The following is a 20,377-nucleotide window of genomic DNA, read 5'->3' on the forward strand; positions in this document are numbered from 1 at the left end:
CAAAAGTGTTTACATTCACCGCATTTGTGTAAGAGAGTGGCCTTTCTTGTTAAATTGAACTTGAGAATTTTGTAATACCGGAAAGAAAAAAATGACATTTATTCGACTTTTACCACAAAACACAAAAATACGTAGTTACCGGATGTAACATTAGCGACATCGATTTTGGACACCCACTATCGATTGTCGCCGACATAGCATTGTCAGCGACGATTTATCGATTGTACTCATCACTAGTTATGACCCTTTCTGGCTCAGGCTTGTGATTCTCTAGTAACCAAATGATCTGAGAGGCCCTGATCGGCGGGTCCGTGCTCAAAACCTCTGATCTCCATGTCAATTATTATATTCGCAAGGAATCCCAACACCGCTAGAAATTGTAGACGAAATAATGAAATAAAGCTTATCAAGTTATTTAAAACAATTTATTTTGTGACGCAAGTGCTATGGACGAATTTATATTTAAAAAAGTGCAGGCTGATTAGATCAGTTTATTGGGTCGTTTTTACGCGCACAATGTATTAGCAAGGAAATACAACTACACATACATAATTAACTTTTAATTCAAACATCATCATTAACGTCATTCAGTTTTTTTCAGTTTTAATTTATAATTAAGGCGATAAGGACGTTTTTATGCTCAATCCATTCTCCGGAAGTTGATATTATTTTACCAGCACGTGTAATGAGCGCGGCTCCTCTACCCTGTTTGTCCGGAAGCCGGAATACACGTACGGGCTAGCCCGACTCTTAAACACCACGCCTTTCTTTTGATTGGACATCAGCTCCGCAAGTACGTACTTGTTCGGCGCAACGGGATTTACATATGCTGAAACAAGAACGAAGAAGCCTAATTAGTACTATTTCAAGTCTTCGGAATGGGAACTTACTAGCAATCTTTGCAAATTGTTATAACTCAAACATGACTGAGGCCACATAGCCTTGTCGTTTTTTACTAAGACAGACAAGTGGGTTTTCTGCTGGTATCCTGCTTCCACGAACACCAGCGGATCCAGGCACGGCCTCCTTGAAATCGTTCAAATTTACTTTTTATCTTTTTATCTTCGATGAAGATCTTTTTAAAGCAGATTTAGTTAACTCGAATCTGATCCTTATCGATTCAATAGCAGATCCAAACTTTGCTTTGGACATTTTATATGATACAATTCATACTGCTCTTTCTAAACGAGAATTAAACATGAGAGTCAACCGTTTTGGTTCTCGGATCAAATAAAACAAACAATTTTTTGAGGGATTATTATTTTTTGCACAAAGATTTTGAAAATTACAAAAAAAAACACGAAACAAAATTTCATCTTTATGATACGCAAAAGCAAGAAATCCTTCTATAACGATGCTATCAAAAATAATAATTTTTCAAAGTTTCTTTGGCAAAACCTGAATGATATCACAAATAACAACAAAGCACACCAATTTAGTATTCCAAATAAACTTATAATAAATGAAAAAGATATTGAGGATACAGTGGAAATATTGGAAGCCTTAAATTCTCACTTCACCAATATATCTAATATAATTAAGAGAAAACCATTTGCTAAGGAACATTTTTCTACTCTGCAGAAATATCTGGATGAAAAATTGCGACATCATCAATTTAATGTGGAAAATATTACAGCCCTTGATGTAAAGCACATCATTGACAAACTTGACATTTCAAAGTCCACTGGTCCTGATGGAATAGGACCAAACATTTTACGCTATTGTGGCGATTACATAACATCTACAATAGCTTCCATCATCAATAACAGTATAGAAAGCGGTATATTTCCTGACAAATTGAAAGAAGCTTCTGTTGTCCCGATACACAAATCAGGAAATAAGTACGAACCGGGAAACTATCGCCCTATATCCATTCTCAATACTTTATCAAAGATATTTGAACGACATATTGCGTCTCAGTTGCAAATGTTTTTTAAGAGAACGGACATTATACACAAAAATCAGTCGGTTTTCCGTCCAAATCACTCTTGTCAGACTGCATTAACCCATCTTATAGATACTTGGTTGAAGGGTATAGACAGTGGTGATTATGTAGGGGCCATTTATCTCGACCTCCGAAAAGCATTTGACTTAGTTGACCATGAAATACTCTTACACAAACTTAAACTTTATCACTTCACAGAAAGGTCTATGAAGTTATTTAGGTCCTATCTGACTAACAGGATGCAATTTGTGAAAGGGAACAACATAAATTCAGAGAAAATGAAATGAAGGTGTCCCTCAAGGATCAATACTCGGTCCCTTACTTTTTCTAATATACATCAATGATATGCCTTTAATTTCTTCCAATTCATGTATTGACTTATATGCAGATGATTCCACGTTATGCAAAATAGGTCCAAGTATATTGAGCATTCAATCAGATCTACAAAAAAGTCTTAATAGTGTGAACTGTTGGTGTAAGACAAATAATATGTCAATCCATCCATCAAAAACCAAATGTATGATTCTATGTACTAATTATAATGCAAAACATGCATTGCAACTTGAACTATCAATAGATGGATTGTCAGTAGAAAACGTGAAATGTCAAAAGGTCCTCGGGGTGCATGTTAATCAGACATTGTCATGGCATACACATGTTAAGACTGTAGTGAATAAGCTTAATTCAAAATTGGCACTTCTAAGAAGAAAAGCATATTATTTAACAGACGAGATGAGATCATTGTATTATAATGCATATATCATGTCAAACATGGAGTACTGTTGTAGTGTCTGGGGACTTACACATTCCTCAGATACCACAAAAATCACTAATATTCAGAAAAGAGCGATTAAGCTTATAATGAAGTCGGGAACTAGCCACTGTGGGAACATATTCAAACAGTCAGGGTTGCTATCTTTTGAAGACAGGTGCTATTATCATCTTTCATTACTTGTTTTCAAAAGCATGAAATGTTTGACTCCTTCGTACTTCACAGAATTGTTAACATTTGCCAAAAATGAGCACTATAACTTGCGTTCTTCAGAAAACAAGGATCTTTTTGTTGTAAAACCTAGAACAAACTATATCAAAAATACATTTGCCTATAAAGCAATGAAAATGGAATTATCTTCCTACATACATTAAATGTCAAGATAAGCTACCAGACTTTAAACATGCATTAAAAGGCTACTTATTGGCAGAATAATTTTATCACATGAACAAAAAATCTTGACACTTTATTTAATTCACATTATAATAAATAGTTCATTGTTTACATGAATTGTGTTAATGTACGTATATGACATTCTTGCAACAACTTGTAATGGATACTACCAAATATGTAAATATATTGATTGAATGTGGTTTTACTGAATATATCTACATTATTTACAGTATGAAATTATTGTAATTTATAATCATCATATTAAACTGAGTTATGTTTGTCGAAGAAATGTATGATAGTGATAGTGTGATTGTATGTTTTGTATGTTGCTTAATATGTAACTTAGTACATGTGTTTTTGCAATACTTTTTGTGTGAAGGCCATGCTGGAAATAAGTAGTATGTCTGTAATGATTGTACACTTAGTATGTAACCTTCGTTAAATAAAGTTGTTATTATTATTATTATTATTATTATTATTATTATTATATTCTGAGGGAGGGCCACACGTAAAAAGGCCCATAAGTTACGCCCCCTCTGACGTCAACTCCTGGAGCCGCCTGTGATGCCTTTCTCGCCCAACCTTAAACTGACGAGCTAGACAAGGCTTATATTACTATAACTTTTCTCATTATTTAACTATTCGTGTACATTATAGTAGTTTAAATTAAACTTAAACGAACTATGCACTTACTGTCCTTTCCTTTAGGCCTGGAGGTCATGGAGTACTTGCCGCGCCCGGTCTTGTGGTTGAGGTTGACGGGGCTGTACTGGCCAGGACCCGGGGTGTCCTTCATACCTATCGAGGAACGAGAAGTGGGTAGAGTGTTGATAGTGTTTTTAACGCATACTATATCGTTTTTGTTGTTTTTCTTTGCCTGATGGTTGAAATGGACTACGCTGTATTTGACTGCACCCGGTTATTTACACGGCGGGGAAAATATTACATATGTGGGTATGAGGCACCGTTCACTCCGCGTTGAAAATGTTACAAATGCGGGGATGCGGGACCGTTCACTACTTCGGGAAAGGTGAACGTTCACTCCGCGGGGAAACATGTTAGAAATTTCAGCCATTTCCGAGTTAGAAATTATACAGACTGCGGACAATAACATCGTATCTCTCATAAAAAATAGACCATGTCACTTACTGTTCGGGGCCGTCAGGCGCTTTCCCATACTGAAGGAGGGCGCCCGCTTACTTCCGGTTTTCTCCTGCCCCTCTGCGGCGTAGGCATTTGGTCCCGGAAAACGTTCCTCTATGGAATAGAACAGTGTTATGTGAAATGCTGGCAAACGTGTTAATTAATGTTTAAACTATCACCGTAAGATGTTTGATATTGACCATGTTTGATCCAGTTCACGATTCCTCTTTTATTGGGTTTTGTACGAGAAGTATTATTGTTCAAAAAGAGAAAAAGAGAGAATGATGTGCATCCTATCAAAACATGCAAAAAATAATTGTGAAAATGCACCTGTACTTACTATCTACGGGCGGCTCGAGTCTCTGGCGGAAGGAGAATGCGGGCTTCTCGTTGTTGCCAAAGCTTCTGTTTGGGTCGTACGCGCCCGGACCCGGTCCGTCATCAGGTTCTGAAACCATGGTAATTAAACATTAACAGGATGTATAGTTGCTAATGATAAACACATGCGGTAAAATAGATGCAAGAAGATGCGAGAATATAGCAAAGGACTTGAAATTAATGTGCATAAAGCTCTGTAAGGACATTGATGTTTGGATATTATAAGAACCTATCATGGTAATCTATTTTTAGACTTGCTGTTTGAACTAACTCTTAGTATGGGAATGAGATATATGAAGCAGTTTGTGATCTGTTTCCATAATTTCTAAACAATTTATCGTATAAATCTTTTGTTCTGTTTTTATTGACCAACGTACTTCTGTCGTAAGTGACGGAGTCCGGGTACGAGGTTTTTACGCGACGTCTGCACGTGAAGTGCGGGTTCTTTCTTAAGTTCACATGCTGCACGTGATAGTCTGCGGGACCGGGGTTGCTTGGGTGGATTTTAACTGAAGTAAATGGTATGGTGAGTATGTAAGTCATAGTTGATTCACATTTCATCTGCAAATATAAACAAATCCGTAGTATGTATTATTGTTAACCATATTTAACACTCGTAACTCGAATGTACAAGCAATCGATGTAATTTTAATGAATCAAAAACAATTTCGAATGTCTAAATTCAGTTGTTTTACCGTGTAAGTATAAATAAAAGGGAATAAACGGGGATTTGATGCACGTGCTGGTTTGTGCAATAGACTTACTCTTAGAACAGTCGCTGTTCGCTCGTGTCTAGAGCGTCCTCGTCGTACAAGATACAAGATTCCTTATACATGTACAAGTATATACATGTATACTAAAATAAACATATCATGTCGATCAGCTATTTTCCCACATTGTTGTACGCGGCAAGCGGGTTTGCTGATGTCAAAAAGGATGACTTTAAATATTAACATTAAACGAATATGTTTAACAGATGATTTCACAACAATTAGAGTTTTAAGAAAAATACCAAAAACTGTTGCTCCGTATAGATCTACGTTTAAACTTCATCCATTTCTATTACTCACTTCGGTAAATAAAAGCTTCATTCTCAGAAAGAGCGGTTGAGATTATTTTTATTTTACATTTACCAGTACTATATATTCATTCACTTACAATCTTTAGCAGCATTATATGCACATACAACCCCATTTTATACCGCCTGTTTCGTCTTCACATTTTATTGTTAAAGCAACCATCAACATCAAACTATCATAAAGTGAAGTCTAGATATCTTCCAGTTCCTTAAAACTTTGAGAATATCTTAATTTTTAATCTCACCAAATACTATGAGCTTACTTTGCAAGTTAGTAAGAATGTCTAAGTAGCTTTTTTAATTAATCAACAGAAGTAAATAAAGAGGACTTATGGAAACATATTTAGATGTTATATGATCAGTTTATACCTGAAATCAAGTCTTAAGGTAACTTTCTTATAAGAAAACATTTGTAATGAAACTGAAAGTGACGTCACACATAAATAAACAATGTTATGTAAAAACTATTGTGATGAAATATTAATTAGTTCTTTCAAAGTGATGACAAAAACAAAACAAAAATCAAACACTAAATGATAATAATACATTGCGGCATCACAAAACAATATGTACATACACATATTAATATGTGTAATAGGATACCTGTAAAACTGTTGAGGCATGTATACAACAAATATTACAAAAGGGCGTGGAAGGAAAACGGTACAGTATAATGTAAATATTATCAACAATGTGTAAAGTGTTTCTCTTATAACAAATTATTATAAAGTACAATAAAGTTGACACGTGCTTTTACTTTCAACAGTAAGAACTGTGCATTAACACGTTAACACCTCTTTCTTCTTTGCCAATGCATTCCAGACTGCTGTTTGCAGTTCGATGCTGCTAGCATGGTATTTATACTCGTACTTTTAAAAATAATACTCACACATTAATTACATCAGTCCGACAAATTTAACTTACTAAATTATCCAACCAATAAAGGTTAGAATTACATATCACAAGTTTGCACCCGTGTAGGAATGAGGGCGTCTAAACTTATCCGTCCGTTCCATGAGCAAAAACTTGGCTTTCGTGTCGCCAGGGAAACGCGCGTTACGTCGTTCACGCCCAAACGTAACTCCACCTCTTACTCTTTTTCCAAACGATGAAACATCCTCAGTTTTATACATGTCCGGTGGAGGATTCTTGGGCACAATTCTTGGCAACAGAAATCGAGCATTTCTGTCCCCAGCGAATCTAGCATCCCGTTTAGCACGGCTGAACGATGAGCCGGGTGCTAAGGTGTTATCCCGATTAAGAAAACTACTGTGCGAGCCGATGGAAGATTTCAAGTTATATCTTGTGGATGGCGGGCTGGGGTCGTCATATCTAGAGATAAGGAATACGGCGTTGTTGTTGCGATCGCCAGCAAACCGAGCGTCCCGCCTAGCTGTCCCGAACGTTGATTTCAATCCCTTACCTATTCCACTCTCAATGTTATACGCACCTGGGGCTGGTGTAGCGTTCGCCAAACGTGGTAACAGAAATACTGCATTGGAACTTTTAGCCTGCTCAAACGATCTGCTTCTATCACCCTTAAACAAAGCCCCAGGGCTTTGCCCAATAGTGGATTTAATATTGTATGCGTCTGGTCCCGGAGTATCGAAATCAGACGGAAGTAGCATCCGCGAGCCCATGTTGCTCCGGTAACTTCGCATCGACTGGCGCGTAGTGGACCTGATGCTGGGTAGGGAAACACTCCCGGCATCGCTTATCGGGGAGCGATACGTCGGCAGACTATACTCCGAGCGCGCGTGGAAGCGCCGCGGCGATTCCTTCATTCTACAACAGATGCACGATATTTACTTGTTGCATGCAATAAAACATTAACTTAGATGGCTGGTCTTGCTACTCTCACATTTCGAGACTATCTAAGTACCATTGTTGTTGTCAAACGAGGTACAATGCGGGTTTAGCAAGCGAACTACATTGAGTCCTGTGCTATTCAGCGAGCTTCATAGAAATGAATAAAAACTGATGCATCAAGCATGGCCCCTAAATGTCTCGAAATGCTACACGCAAGACTAACCATGCACACGCAAACTCCTGAAAGCCGCTGAGTTTGCTGGAGCCCATACTAACAACATAGACCTTAGTCTTACCGTCCGGTTCAAACCACTTGTATGCGAGGGTTGTTCCACGGTAGCGATCGGCGTCGTTCCGTACTTGCGGGTTGTATGAGGAGGGACAGGGGGCCTGGCGCACTGTGAGCACGTATAGAGAGATGGATACAGACAGAAAGTGTACGGACATAGATAGAAACAGGAATAAACAACAGGTAAACACTAAACAGAGTAAAATGTAAAGACACACGTATAGATGGCAGGAGTTTTCCAAGAATACGTATATTTATATCAGCTGCTTGTAAACGACTACACATAGGTAGAAACAGGAATAGACAAGAGGTAAACAGAGTAAAATGTAAATGTACACGTGTAGATGGCACGTGTATCCCTGGAATACGTACATTTATATCAGCTGCTTGTAATGGACTACACATAGATAAGAAAGGGAAATAAAGGTATGCATACATGTAGCATTTATATGACGAGATTTATACCTGGGGCAAAGTGCATATAAATGCAAACACACACCGGCTATATTTACGTATGATGTTAGGAAGTAGGGTAAATTTACTAAACATTTGTCGTAGCAACCCTAACACAATAACAGAGTAATAGAGTAAAATTCTAATATTTTTTGAGGAAAAAGAATAGCTGTGCTTTAAGGCAAATATATCGTATTACTCAGTGAACAAAATTGAAAACAAAACATTGTAATAATCAACATTAATGAGTTTTGAATGTTCTTTTGAATTGAAATCGATATATCTAGCTTTGGTTAAGGCATTTAAATTAGTCCATTCAATAAAAAGTTCGATTAGGTCAAACGTTTCTTTCATTAAAAATACTTGAATTAAAGAAAATGCACAAAATGTAACGATAATAGTATTAAATGATTAAAGGAATTGCTAAGAAGAAAAAAAGAATCTTTATAGAAGATGCAATTCGTTAAAAACTATATTTTGCAAAAAAGTGCACCAACGGTTTATTTCCTTTAAGAAATATTTTCAAAAAATGAAACTCGGTCATGGTTAAACAGCGGTTGACTAGTGTTCGAAGGTTGTTTGGAAAGTTTGAGCACACTAGGGGGTGTTCCTGGTGTGATTGTTGACCATTAACGGAATGCAATACAGTTTTAGAAAAAAAAAACGAAATAAATTTGCACGCTTGTTCGGATACCGAAATCGTTTCAAGTAGATACGCGTTGACAAAAATATGTTCAATATGGCGTAGGGTGACATTCACCTATGATTATCGGCCAGTCAGACCATTCCGACATTGTATCATTTTAGCATTCTACTCGTTGTGTTTAGCCTTAAAATATCATCCGTCTTATTTTTCTTGGAAAATCGTTCGCGAAAATAGGTATCTTGAGCTTTAAAAAAAACGATATTATTCGATACTCCTTTATTTGATTCGACTTTCTTTACAATGGCCATTAAAATTTCTAGTTTCATTTTACAATCTTTACAATGGCCAATGGGATTTCTAGTTGTAGTTTACAATAACTAAAGATTTTTTTTGCATGTTATTTAGTTCATCTCTGTTTTCTTCACAGTAATCTAGGGGAAATCCATTCTTCCTACGGAATGAACTGCTAAGAAAAGAAAATATCTTTGACAGTGCCATACAAAATAACTCTCGAATTTAAATAAACGTCGTTTATTTTTATCGCGAACGTTTGTAGGTGAACGGTATAGGCATTCTAGGGCATATTTTTCTGCGAAAGAAACAATGTGTAGACGTTTATTTCAAGAATGCTAATTTGTAAATACTAGTATTTGTTTTCAGTATTTATTGACTGTACTTGCATAGGTTCGCCTCCCACTACAACCAAACCAAATGTAGACCTAAACCTACGCTTATTTAATAAAAATGCAATACTAAAATATACTCGAAGCTACACTTGTTTCGTGACAGTGCCAAATAGAATGTGGACTCAAACCTACGCTTGTCTCCTGCCAATGCTATACAAAATGTGGACTCAAACCTACGCTTGTCTCCTGCCAATGCTATACAAAATGTAGACTCAAACCTACGCTTGTCTGCTGCCAATGCTATACAAAATGTGGACTCAAACCTACGCTTGTCTGCTGCCAATGCTATACAAAATGTGGACTCAAACCTACGCTTGTCTCCTGTCAATGCTATACAAAATGTGGACTCAAACCTACGCTTGTCTCCAGCCAATGCTATACAAAATGTGGACTCAAACCTACGCTTGTCTCCTGTCAATGCTATACAAAATGTGGACTCAAACCTACGCTTGTCTACTGCCAATGCTATACAAAATGATGACTCAAACCTACGCTTGTCTCCTGCCAATGCTATACAAAATGATGACTCAAACCTACGCTTGTCTGCTGCCAATGCTATACAAAATGTGGACTCAAACCTAAGCTTGTCTGCTGCCAATGCTATACAAAATGTAGACTCAAACCTAAGCTTGTCTGCTGCCAATGCTATACAAAATGTGGACTCAAACCTACGCTTGTCTGCTGCCAATGCTATACAAAATGTGGACTCAAACCTACGCTTGTCTGCTGCCAATGCTATACAAAATGTGGACTCAAACCTACGCTTGTCTGCTGCCAATGCTATACAAAATGTGGACTCAAACCTACGCTTGTCTGCTGCCAATGCTATACAAAATGTGGACTCAAACCTACGCTTGTCTCCTGCCAATGCTATACAAAATGTGGACTCAAACCTACGCTTGTCTCCTGCCAATGCTATACAAAATGTGGACTCAAACCTACGCTTGTCTGCTGCCAATGCTATACAAAATGTGGACTCAAACCTGCGCTTGTCTGCTGCCAATGCTATACAAAATGTGGACTCAAACCTGCGCTTGTCTGCTGCCAATGCTATACAAAATGTGGACTCAAACCTAAGGTTGTCTGCTGCCAATGCTATACAAAATGTGGACTCAAACCTACGCTTGTCTCCTGCCAATGCTATACAAAATGTGGACTCAAACCTACGCTTGTCTGCTGCCAATGCTATACAAAATGTGGACTCAAACCTACGCTTGTCTGCTGCCAATGCTATACAAAATGTGGACTCAAACCTACGCTTGTCTGCTGCCAATGCTATACAAAATGTGGACTCAAACCTACGCTTGTCTGCTGCCAATGCTATACAAAATGTGGACTCAAACCTAAGCTTGTCTCCTGCCAATGCTATACAAAATGTAGACTCAAACATAAGCTTGTCTGCTGCCAATGCTATACAAAATGTGGACTCAAACCTACGCTTGTCTGCTGCCAATGCTATACAAAATGTGGACTCAAACCTACGCTTGTCTGCTGCCAATGCTATACAAAATGTGGACTCAAACCTACGCTTGTCTGCTGCCAATGCTATACAAAATGTGGACTCAAACCTACGCTTGTCTGCTGCCAATGCCATACAAAATGTGGACTCAAACCTACGCTTGTCTCCTGCCAATGCTATACAAAATGTGGACTCAAACCTACGCTTGTCTGCTGCCAATGCTATACAAAATGTGGACTCAAACCTACGCTTGTCTGCTGCCAATGCTATACAAAATGTGGACTCAAACCTACGCTTGTCTGCTGCCAATGCTATACAAAATGTGGACTCAATCCTAAGCTTATTTCGTGACATTCCAAACAATATTTGGTTTTAAATCTACGCTTACTTCGTGACATTGCCATACAAACTATGGACTCAAATCTACGCTTATTTCATGAAAATGTCATACAAAACGAGGACACGAATCTACGCTTTGTTGTGGCAATGCCATACAAAATATAGACTCAATCCTAAGCTTATTTCGTGACATTCCAAACAATATTTGGATTCAAATCTACGCTTATTTCGTGGCAGTGCCATATAAAATGTGGACTCGAATCTACGCTTGTCTACTGCCAATGCTATACAAAATGTGGACTCAAACCTACGCTTGTCTCCTGCCAATGCTATACAAAATGTAGACTCAAACCTAAGCTTATCTGCTGCTAATGCTATACAAAATGTGGACTCAAACCTACGCTTGTCTGCTGCCAATGCTATACAAAATGTGGACTCAAACCTACGCTTGTCTGCTGCCAATGCTATACAAAATGTGGACTCAAACCTACGCTTGTCTGCTGCCAATGCTATACAAAACGATGACTCAAACCTACGCTTGTCTCCTGCCAATGCTATACAAAATGTGGACTCAAACCTACGCTTGTCTCCTGCCAATGCTATACAAAATGTGGACTCAAACCTACGCTTGTCTCCTGCCAATGCTATACAAAATGTGGACTCAAACCTACGCTTGTCTCCTGCCAATGCTATACAAAATGTGGACTCAAACCTAAGCTTATCTGCTGCCAATGCTATACAAAATGTGGACTCAAACCTACGCTTGTCTGCTGCCAATGCTATACAAAATGTGGACTCAAACCTAAGCTTGTCTGCTGCCAATGCTATACAAAATGTGGACTCAAACCTGCGCTTGTCTGCTGCCAATGCTATACAAAATGTGGACTCAAACCTAAGCTTGTCTGCTGCCAATGCTATACAAAATGTGGACTCAAACCTAAGCTTGTCTACTGCAAATGCTATACAAAATGTGGACTCAATCCTTCGCTTATTTCGTGATAATGCCAAACAAAATATGGACTCAAATCTACGCTTATTTCATGAAAATGTCAAACAAAACGAGGACACGAATCTACACTTTTTTGTGGCAATGCCATACAAAATATAGACTCAATCCTAAGCTTATTTCGTGACATTCCAAACAATATTTGGTTTTAAATCTACGCTTATTTCGTGACATTGCCATACAAACTATGGACTCAAATCTGCGCTTATTTCATGAAAATGTCATACAAAACGAGGACACGAATCTACCCTTTTTTGTGGCAATGCAATACAAAATATAGACTCAATCCTAAGCTTATTTCGTGACATTCCAAACAATATTTGGATTCAAATCTACGCTTATTTCGTGACTGCCATACAAAATGTGGACTAAAATCTACGCCATTTACGTGACAATGCCATACAAAATATGGTCTCGAATCTACGCTTATTTCATGACAATGCGTTACAAGATGTGGACTCAAATCTACGTGGTTTTTTTCGTGGCAGTGCCATATAAAATGTGGACTCGAATCTACGCTTATATTGTGACAATGCCATACGCAATGTGGATTCAAATCGACGCCTTTGTTCGTGACAGTGCCAAACAAAACTAGATTTAACCCTTCTCTTGTTTCGTGATAATGCCGAATAAAATGTAGACTTTACCCTACGGTTTTTTTCTTTACAATATCATACAAACTCAAGAATCAAACAGACGCATATTTAATGACAATATCATGCAAAATGTATAACCAACACTACGCTGATTTCGAGAATGTACCTTGTTTAATTAAGACCAATCCATACGTTAAGTTCGAGAGTAAAACTTATTAAATTATTACGGCAACATACGTTTAGTTCGAGAGCTTTTCCCAGATTACCTCTAAGGAGAAGCTCGTTCAGTTTACACCCAAATATACGTTTAGTTTAAAAGAGTACCTTTCTTCGGCCTGTCGGGTCTTCCTGCAATAGAGATGGCAGGGGCCTTGCCTATCGTTGTCCCGATATCGTACGTGTTAGCCGCCGGACTGAACTTATTCACCGCTGAAATAGTTGGTTTAAAATTATATTTATAAGTGTTTACAACTGTTGAAATGTTAGGCGACCACAAATGTATTATTTTGTTGTTGTTAAACGTGGACGACGTGGTATTTACACCAATCCGCTACATAAAGCCGTGTGCCTTATGAATCATAAATTTGTTATATTGCTAAGCATCGGGGGAAAAAAGAATATAATGATTTTTTTATATTATTCTATTTTTTTTTTTTCCTTTTCACCAAAAAAGTGGCTGGTGGTCGCCGACTATTCCATTAATTTGTTGGTGACCGTTGACGTGTGCATTGATTAAGAAACAAGCTCTAAAACGGTCAAACTGCTGTCCTCTATCCTTGGTGGCTGCGTTTAGACCTTGGTTTCAAATAAGGATTATTTTTCTCAATTTAATTAACGTCAAATCATCAATTTTCTGTTAATGTCTTCAATTGTTCTTGATAGGAAAATGAAACCAGTTCACATACGTCAATGACTGAATGTTTAGATTATAATTAATACGCAAGTCGGTTTAAAAATGTCAAAACAGTTCCAGCAAACATTTCAAATATGTTTCCCTGGACACGGGTCGGGAGAAAAAAAACATCTACCTTGCATGAACCGTTCTGGGTGATTATAAGTATCTTCCATGGCCGAGAGTGTAAGATAGGTTCATTCCGACCCGAGCGTAGGGTGTTTTGCGGAAACGTGGTTTACCGAGTTTCCGCAAAACACCCTGCGCGAGGGTCGGGATGAACCTATCTTACACGAGCGACTATGGTAGAAGCCTTTTCTCCCACCTCAGTTAAACAAAATTAAGTAAAACTGTATTTTGGCTGGAACTCTTTCGTGCTTATTGAAAATAATTGCGTATAGATATGCGATAATTCGTGGTTGTCATGGATATGCGCGCAGTGATTAAGATTATGTTAATAGTCAAACCGGTCTTTAAATAGTTCTATGGAGAGTGAAACATTATTTCTTGAAAGGTGCGTGAAACTGTTCTATGGTGACATTTGAAGCGAGAAATAATTAATAAGCGTTCTAGATATTGCCACAAGACAAGGTTTCCATGATGCTACAGACGACAGTCTTCAACAAGGGAGGTAATTACAATCTGGTGACCATTAAAAAGGAGTTCCGTACGGGCATTTTATCTTCGCCCGTGGGCAAGATAAGAATTTCTAGTATGGTTAAATTATTGGACCTACTTATCTGAGGTGGGAGGAAAATGTATCTCAATTCGATCAATGCCACTCCGACCCATGGAAGATACTTATATTCCGGCAGGCTATTTACAACTCAGGATGAATACGTCGCCAATTGAACACGTGCGTAAGATGATCAACACTCAATAGATGAACAATTTATAAAAAAAAATGATGACCACTAAAACGACGTTCTAAAGTAGAAACGCTATTTGGTCACTGTGTCCAATTCTTCTTTTAAATTATTTAAGCTCAAACATAACCCATATTTATTTTTGTTACAATTTTCAAATTAATTATATGAATGATACGCGAGCGCATATGATGTACATGTACTTACATTGTTGCAAGGTTACGGGTTCCGGAAGCTTTATCCCGAATGAGTGGGCGGGACCTCGGCCGTCTGTCTGTACGTCATAGTCACTCGGACCTACCAAATGAGTCCGACTATTGCAGTAGTGATAACGATAATTTCATAACCATGCTTCCGATGCAGATTATAAACAAAATAAAGGCAATATCTTACTTTCGAAAAAAAGCTAAAAATGCGTCCGTCACATAATGTTTTGCATATACTGTTTAAAAAATCCACTTAATTCTTTTAAAATCAAGTTTGAATACAATGAAATCACAAAATTTGTTAACATTCCAATCCTTTTAATTTCAATATTCTATGAGATATCCATTATATTGGTCAAAAACAAAAGCCCTGAAAGTTTTCCATTGTCTAAAGTATGGTTCCCATTGCTTAGTTATGGTGTTGAGTTACGATTGCGATCCGGGCTTTGTTTCACGGACTTTCATTGTACAATTATAAACTGAGTTTTAACTGTTGATTCAAGCTATAAATAAACGATCTCGTCCTATATGGAAACAAAGATTATTTGACAATCCAATGGGCTAAATGAAAAGGCAACATTCCGTTACCAAATTCGAGTTCGTGAAACATAAAATAATAAGTTAATAACACATAATTTTAATGGCATAGTGTGTGCCGAGTATCATGAATATCTTTAACACGCATGGCGTCCGTCCAAGACAGAAGCCTGGGCACAAATACACCCCCAGAATATCGCAGACAAGAAAAAATGGTAGGGGGTTCTGGGTGGGGGGGCAGTCTCACCTGGTCCACTATGATCCGCATCTGTGTTCCGGTGACCGAACGACATCTTGGGTCCGCGGCCCCAGTAACTCGAGTTCGGCCGGTAGTTAGGACCCGGGGTGTTGAATCCTGGAGTTTCAACAGTAGATGTAATTGTTACATGGAGAACGAGACTTATTGACATTCTTTATGGCTCCTTATACATTTTTGTTGACAGGTGCGTGCAGACCATCGTTACTTACTTTGTTTTGTTAAATATAAATGTTCACCGGAAATATTTATTTCTACGTCCAAAAACTTTAACAAAATACGGGTCACTCCGAAAAAGATGTTACATTCTTTGCAATATGAGCAACCCTCGGACAATAACCAATCCGTAAAAAAATGACAAACATCAAAAGCCGGGGAGTACCTTTCGTGTCGACGGGCTGCACGAGAGAGTTCGCGGGCCCCGTGTAGACGTTGCTTGGTGGCCGTCCGCCCATCCGGAAGCGCGGCCCCTCCTTTCCCGTGGCCCGGTGCTCCAGCTTGTACTTGCCCAGTATGCTGATTGATTTATCCGCTGTAATATAAGTCATGGTGTGGGTATGGAAGAAAGGGATGCCGGTAAAGCTGAAGTCACCGTCGGATACCCCTCACTCCACTCCTCACAATGGAGTGACTGAATGATCTGGGTCGATCATACATTTTCGACGATGTGTTGTAGCTTCATTTTACTAGTATTAATATTCAAGTCGTGGCTAGACTCATCTGAAGGAAAACTATATTTCATGATTACCATGAAACGAAATCAGTGTAAAGTTTAATAATAAAACAAATAAGTGTATGTTTTCATTCGCCGTTATCTATCATTACTGTCCGGTATTCTCATTTTCTCTTATGTTAAATATCTCACTGATCATATTAAATATCTCATTGATCATATAAATATCTCACTGATCATATTAAATATCTCACTGATCATATTAAATATCTCACTGATCATATAAATATCTCACTGATCATATTAAATACTAAAAGTATCTCACTGATCATATTAAATATCTCACTGATCATATTAAATTCATATTAAATATCTCACTGATCATATTAAATATCTCACTGATCATATAAATATCTCACTGATCATATTAAATATCTCATTGATCACATAAATATCTCACTGATCATATTAAATATCTCACTGATCATATTAAATATCTCATTGATCATATAAATATCTCACTGATCATATTAAATATCTCACTGATCATATAAATATCTCACTGATCATATTAAATATCTCACTGATCATATGATATGACAACTTCATGATATCTGAAGCATTTATTTGATTGAAAATACAAACCTTTATGTTAAAACACGTTTAATTTTCTATGAATTTCATGTAGCCCGTTGTAATAAAGGATTTTAGTCGTCTCAATAATCTTGAATCCGTATAATTTTCACAAATGGCGCACACTTTATATTCTTATCTGCTAAACTTTGTCATTTAAATACTGGCTGAAGTTAGATTCACTTAAATATTTAGCAATATGAAACTATGACAGTAAGATATTTTAATTAATAAAAAATCACTAAGATGTTTATTGAAACGACCCCCTGGCCGGTCTGGAAAAACAGTCATGTTGTGCCAAACAAACTCAGCAACATATATACAGTGTGACATGCATTCTTGTGTTATCAAGGGTTATCCTCAACTAAAAAGCAATACATGTCTTACCTTCCGCGTCAAAGTAGCACTTGCCCCGTCCTTTAAGCGTGATCTTCCGGCCCTTCCACAAGGCGTCCCCAGCAGTATTATACACGGAAGGACCTGGCAGGTGCCGCTTGTCTGTACATAATTATAAAAGGTGATATTTGATCATTGTCTGTCGGGGCAGATCTGCGGTCCAGTGCTAACACACTTGACTGTAAACCTGGGGTCGCAGGTTCGATTACCCACAGCACTATTAAAATACTAATCGTCTCAGCCACGGGAGGGACATTAAATGGGAGTCCCGTGTGACAGTGCTGTACACTTTCGCACGTTAAGAACCATGGTAGCTCTAACCAGAGCCACATTCTGTCTGTGCACAATGAACAAAATTCTAAAACCCTCGGAATGGAGCGTGCGAGAATCAATAAGCTTATAATTACACATCCAAATCATTTTATGTTAACAGTTTACAAAAAAAAACGGTTGTACATGAGAACTTGGCCGACGGTTACGTTTAAAGTGTTATAAAAGAGCAGACACACATGACGCGCGTAGCAGGTCCGCCCGGTTAGCTCAATCGGTAGGGTGTTCGACTGTGAATCTGACAAACCGGGTTTGATTCCCGGGTCGACCAGGTCTCTTCTGTTGTGATTGGTTATGAAATCATTTCTACAACCATTCGCACTGTACCACTGCCCCTGGCATGTACAGAAAATGTCAGTTCCTTGCAGAGGTGAAGGCACCTAGTACTGGTTAACCGCCTGATAGTCTGCCCAGGACAGGTGTGCGGTGGTTGAACAGTCACTCTGGGACCCTTCAATGTGCTCACGCCGGGACCCGGAGTATACACTTCTAACACCACCACCGCACGAAGCAGTGGTTTGGAATTTCACGACCCGGGCGCATGTGTGTTTGGTGTGTGGTCACCAAGCAGGACAGTTGGTTTCCTAAGAATTCTCCGGTTCACCACACAACACAAACCCGAGTGTGTATAACCTTGGCACAGCTCGTTTCAAAATCGTTTTCATTTTACGCAACCATTAAGTAATGGACATAATCATTAAGAATATCAACTTTAGTGCGTGTTAAAAAGTCCGCCTCTGCCAATCATTTGATACACACTCCTTGAGTCAGAGTTTGCGTTGACAATGTATCAGCCAATGGGGTTGTATTCTAAGTCAGTGAGATGACATGAAGTGAATTCTATATACAGTTATTTTGATATAACATGTTGCAGAAAACAAGGTATTCCTACCATATGAGACAAAATAAGATCACAGTAAATATGTTAGCACTTACCAATCTTTTAATATTTTTTTGCGTTTTCAGCTATTAAATACACGGTTACAATCTTTCCATAAATGCAATATTTAGTAATTAGTTAAAGGTGTATCACTCAAAGTTTATGTTTCTTATACCTTGTGTATGTATTGATTTTGATTATGGGTGTCACTTTTAAGTATTTGGAATTGTGGAAAGCGCTTCGAGGGTAAAAATAGTTACAATACCATCGATGAATTTCGGTCTGCCGACGATAGAGTAGTGTGGCGTCCCCTTCTTCGTGAGGTCAATCCTCGGTAGGTAGTCTGCGGGTCCGGGTAGCGGGTCACCTGACGGGATAAAGTAGTGGAATATATAAACTATATACGGCTTGTAGTTCATATAGATAGGCGCCACGTTGTTTGGTTCTATGGAAATGTCCAAATGGATGGGATACAATGTTCTGTTATTTTATTTAGTCAAGAAACTGTTAAAAGCGTGTTTACATCAATACACCTGTCCGTCCGTCCGTCTGTCTGTCTTTCCGTCTGTCTGTCTGTCTGACAAACACCATTGCTTACAGTTTGGACTATGGACAATAAAATAGCACTTATATAATTAAATAGGTGTTTAAATTACCGTTAAAAAAATAAAAACGTGAACAAGAACGCAGAACATTGCAGGTGGGTTTAAAATGGGCCGATTGTTTAGAACATTGTTAAAGCTGTTAAATATTTGGAGAAGTGCTCATAGATAAAATAAAACAAGTACAGCTAAAACAGTTGCCTCAAATCCTGTTAGACACAAATGCATTTATTAACTTCCATAGTAATAACGATTATAAGAGTTAACTACGATGACATAAACGATGATAGCTTTAACACAGTTTTGTTTATATTTAGATGCAGTAATTACCAAGAGAGGTAAGCAGTTTCCCGTCCGGCGGAGGTACGTAGGCACCCATCGGTGTCCGGCATGATGGTGCTGAAACATGGACTCACGGTCATGAACAGAACAACAGTACACGCAATAATGCTATAAGTCGAAGAGACAGCGCGCTCGACTATTCCAAATCTTTTTTTAGTACAAGGATTGCAAAGTTGTAGTGAAGCATGCGTGGTTCAGTGCAAAATAAGATTAAATGCAAAACCTTAACTAGAACATCAAAGGCAAATAATTAAGGGCCAAAATGGCATTATATAGATGAAATAGTTATCATGTTTGATTCAATGAAAAACATCCAGTAGTTGCTGAGTTATTGACGTATATGTGCTTACATGCAACTCGTAATCCAGAATTTTTGATAAGTTGAATAAAGAGGGAAAGTTAATCTAATATACAAGATAGATTTATCTCACTTGGACAATTAAGAAGGTTGGATGGTTTGGAGTTCGTGTATAAAGTTTTGAACAATGCAAAACTTGATGTGTTTGGTGAGATATTGGCATAAATGTGGTAACATGCAAAACCTTAAGGAGAGTATCTAAAACGAATTATAAAGGGCCATTATTTGCACAATAGAGTTATCTCACTTGGTTATTTAAGTAGAAGTTTTATGTCGAATAAGCAAAGGGCACTTTTTGCATCAAATGCATGACATTGTTATCTAACTTCATTAATCAAGAAGGTTGGATGTGTGGAAGGTCCTGTATAAAGTATCAGTGCAATACCCGATGTATTTGCTGAGATATTGTCTTAA

The sequence above is a fragment of the Mya arenaria genome, chromosome 14 (genome assembly GCF_026914265.1).
Source record: "Mya arenaria isolate MELC-2E11 chromosome 14, ASM2691426v1".
NCBI classification, from domain to species: domain Eukaryota; kingdom Metazoa; phylum Mollusca; class Bivalvia; order Myida; family Myidae; genus Mya; species Mya arenaria.